Consider the following 4,364-nt stretch of genomic DNA (forward strand, 5'->3'; position numbering starts at 1 on the left):
AAAAAGATTAAGACCTGTGCTGTCCAATATGGTAGCCACCAGCCACATGTGACCATCCGAGCATGGACATGTGACCAGTCCAGACTGAGAAATGTCTGAGTGTGAAATTCACACCAGATTTCACAAGTTTTGTGTAAAAAAGAATGTAAAGTATCTCAATAATTTTTATATCAATTATATGCTAAAATGATAACATTTTAGGTCAACTGGGTAAAATAAAATAGATCATAAAAATTAATATTGCCTGTTTCCTTTCTTTTTCTTTAGTGACAATTTTACGTCACCAATGTCTGTTTCTTTTTTACTTTTTTACAATGTGGCTCTCAGAAAATTTTAAATTATATGTGTGACTTGGCCAGAGCTGCTTTAGACCCTTGCTATCTGCTGTGGACTGAAATTCATGCGTTGAAGTCATAACCCCCAATGTGACTATATTTGGAGACAGGCCTTTAAAGAGGTCATTGAGGTCACAGAAGCCTAACTGGATAGGACTTGTGTCCTTACAAGAAGAGGAAAAGACAGTAGGGGTGCCCATGCAGAGGAGAGGCCACATCAGGACACAGCAAGAAGGCTGCTGTCCACAAGGTAAGGAGAAAGATGTCACCAAAACCAACCCTGCCAACACCTTGATCGTGGACAACACCAGACTCCAGAGCTGTGAGAAAATGAGTTTTCATTGTTTGAGTCACCCAGTCTGTGGCATTTTGCTGTGGTGCCCCTCACTAACTAATACACACTACTCAAAGTGTGGCCCCAGGGCCAGTAGCATCAGCCTCACCTGGGAGCTTGTTACAAATGCAAAATCTCAGGTCCCACTCCAGATCATTTGAACCAGGATCTTTGTTTTTAATAAGATCCCTGGGTGGTTTGAGGAGCCCCGTTCTAGCGTATGAACCAGCTTTTGAGAGGATGGAGAACACTTGTTAGAGATTTCAAAGAAGGATGGGAGAAGGGATACAGGAAAGGCATGTGGAGAGGTGATGAAGTCAAAAGGGTTTGCTCCATGGCCTCTGTCTCCTTAGGAAGAGCCTGGAATTCACACGTCCAGCCCTGGCAGCTTTGCTCTTTCCGATGCTAGTGATTAGAATCAATGCATTCCAGAGCTGGAGGTGATCTTTCAGAAAATACTCATTTCAAAAAAATTAAAGTTGGCGGGGCATGGTGGCTCACACCTGTAATCCTAGCATTTTGGGAGGCCAAGGAGGGCGGATCACTTGAGGTCAGGAGTTCGAGACTAGCCTGGCCAACATGGTGAAACCCCATCTCTACTAAAAGTATAAAAATTAGCCAGGCATGGTGACAGGTGCCTGTAATCCCAGCTACTCAGGAGGCTAAGGCAGGAGAATCGCTTTAATTCAGGAGATGGAGGTTGCAGTGAGCCAAGATCGAGCCATTGCACTCCAGCCTTGGTGACAGAGAAAGACTGCATCTCAAAAAAAAAAAAAATTAAGAATTTCAACCAAACAATAATTTATGTTATTTATTTATTTATTTGAGACTGGGTCTTGCTCTGTCAGGTTGGAGTGCAGTGACACCATCTCAGCTCACTGCAACCTCTGCTCCCTCCACCCAGACTCAACCTCAGCTCCCCGCAGTCAGGCTCAGCCTCCCAAGTAGCTGGGACCACAGGCACACGCCACCACACCTGGCTAATTTTTTGTATTTTGGTAGAGACAGGGTCTCACTATGTTGCCCAGACTGGTCTTGAACTCCTGAGCTCAAGCGATCCGCCTACCTCAGCCTCCCAAAGTGCTGGGATTACAGGCATGAGCCACTGCTTTTAAGTAAGAAAAAGACTTTTTAAAAATAACAAAAAAAGAAAATATTTCATACTCTTGACGAAAACACTGTGACTTGTCCAAGGCCATTTAAGGCGGGTGGAGGATGAGAATCTGACCTCCTTGTTCCCAATCTTAAGCACTTTGCTACTATTTAACTCAATACTTTAATTTATTGAAAATTCCAAGAAATAGTTACATGCTCAGAGCTGCATGAGTGGAGATTTGATTTTATTTTATTCAATGCATAGAAGCCAGTCAAGTACTGGTTCTGGGCCAAGCACAGTGGCTCATGCCTATAATCCTAACAGTTTGAGAGGCCAGGAGTTCAAGAGCCCAGGAGTTAAAAACCAGCCTGGGCAACACAGTGACATCTTGTCCCTATTTTCCAAAAAAATAGAAGTGGCCCTGGGGAAAGGAGAGAGAATGGGGCGAATCCAGTGGGTCTGAGAGGTGAACGCATGCTGTAATATCAACCACATGTTCTTCACCCGTCTGACAGGGACCCGCACTTCTCACTGCAAACTTTCTCCTAAAACTTACCAGATGCTGGAGGAATGTTTGTTTCACCACACAGACTGGCCATAGAGGCTGAGAGCTTTAAGTTACCGCACAGTCAGATGCAGTTAATCTGTGCCTTCATTATCTGCGTGTCTGGCTATCTAAAAACGCCCCTGGCATGGAGCTGTAACTCGTGACTGACTTGCTAATTTGAAATATAGATGTGTGCCACCCTCCGGGGCCCTCCCTGCACTCGCATACTTCCATGTACATTCAAGTGCAGTCAACAAATGGATTGCATGTATGACCAACCCTGCCTGCCCTTCAGTAATTCCTGTGGCTACGTTGCTGATTGTAGCTGGGGGATCACTCCACAGCGGAACGTCACAGAGAAGCTTGCAGAGGGGGGAAAGGGGTGGGGAAGGTGGAGGTGGAGAAGGGTTGGAAAGGGGAAATGAGAAGTATGTGAAAATTCAATTGCTGTGTGCTTCAGCCGACAACTCTTGCTGCCTGGGCGCTGGGCTGAATGTTGGTTTTAGAGTGGCTGGTTTAGATGCAAATCTCAGCTTTGCCGCTTGCTGGATGAGTGAGCCTGGGCAAGTCATTTCTATATAAGTCTGCATTTCCTGAACTGTAAGAATGGGAATAAGTTTTCCTGTATAATTTTTTCTAGGATTAAATGAGAAGATGTAGAAAATGCCTTGCACATGGTAGACTCTTGGTCAATATCAGTTTTCCTTCTTTCCTTCTTTCCTCTCCTGTTGAAACTGAGGCATTTTCCACACACAATGCTGGCAAGATGAGGTTCTTTTCATGTGCCCAGTAAGAGGAGAGATGACAGACGGACAGACACGATCTCCAGGAACACTGATTGCTTGGCTTTTAATGTTTTAGTGAGCTGCTCACCCAAAGATAATCCAGTCATGTTTGTGGCTGAATGTATCATGCACATATTTTTTATAGAAACAAAGTCTCACTATGTTGTCCAGTCTGGTCTCAAACTCCTGAGCTCAAGTGATCCTCCTGTCTCAGCTTCCAAGTAACTGGGATTCCAGACACAGGCCACTGCACCCTCATATACCTTGAATGGACATCTCAAGGGCTGGCACTTCTGTGCACATAAATTAAGAAGGTACCACTTGCAGAGATCTTTAGAATCAGCAAGTTTTTTTGTTTTTTGTTTTTAAATCCCAACAGTGTATTTTTAGAATGTCCTTGGCAAATAGGGCCTGTCCAGGTATAGGATATTCAAATGCTGCCCTATTATTTCAGGAGTCAAGGACACTTGGATGAGGAATGAGGCACTTCCCTGTATGAAGGGACAGTGCTGGCTCCTTGTTGCTCCGTGGCTCTGAGTGGGGAAGTGGGCCAGCTGGACCAAGAGTGGCGGCCAAAAGCCAGAGGGGGAACCTGGGCTGTCAGCCCATCCCTAGACTTGAGGACATGAGAATTCAAAGGCTTTCTCCTCTAAGAAGCTGAAGACAATAAAGACTCTAACTGAAATAGACACATGCCTCTTTTCACCTACTTCCGCCAACTCATTCCCTAAATCACCAGAAAATAAAAATAACACTATTTATCAGGCTCTTAACTACATACTAGAAATATGAATTAATTCGTTCAATCCTCAACACAATCCTATGAGGTAGGAAATATTGTACCCGTTGTACAGATGAGAAAATTGAGGCTCAATGAAGTTAATTAACTTGCCTATGTTTCCCCAGCAGCAGGCAGTGAGCTGGGAATTGAATTCAAGTTTGACAAGTGATGCTGCTTTCCAGCTCACAGGCGTTTCCTCTTGGAACCTGGCTTTATACCTGTTTTGCAAGTCCATTGTATCTCCCTAGCATCTCCTTTTCCTTCAGCTAAGAAAACACCCAGGCTGGTTTTGAAATAGTACCAATACCTTGACCTAAACCAGAAATGACTACTTTGTTTGAGCTTAGAAACGTTGGCAATCTTGTTCCATTTTGCAAACATTCATGCCGTGTTTAAATACCTACGTTTCATCCTCTTTCTTTTTTACTTCTCTAATCTCACAGGGCTGCTTCCTGGGCGCCTGTCTGCTCTATATTCATTTATTTG

The 4,364-nt window shown here is 44.2% G+C and overlaps 1 long non-coding RNA gene across 1 annotated transcript; it reads left to right on the forward strand.

Moving 5' to 3' along the window:
* The first annotated feature begins 513 nt into the window (after positions 1-513).
* On the forward strand, positions 514-3,948 carry LOC139359978 (uncharacterized). The gene is made up of 3 exons (XR_011616795.1): positions 514-585; positions 3,243-3,411; positions 3,552-3,948. It is a non-coding gene; the product is annotated as an uncharacterized lncRNA (long non-coding RNA).
* The last annotated feature ends 416 nt before the right edge of the window (positions 3,949-4,364 follow it).

The sequence above is a fragment of the Macaca nemestrina genome, chromosome 19 (genome assembly GCF_043159975.1).
Source record: "Macaca nemestrina isolate mMacNem1 chromosome 19, mMacNem.hap1, whole genome shotgun sequence".
In the NCBI taxonomy this organism is placed as follows: Eukaryota; Metazoa; Chordata; class Mammalia; order Primates; family Cercopithecidae; genus Macaca; species Macaca nemestrina.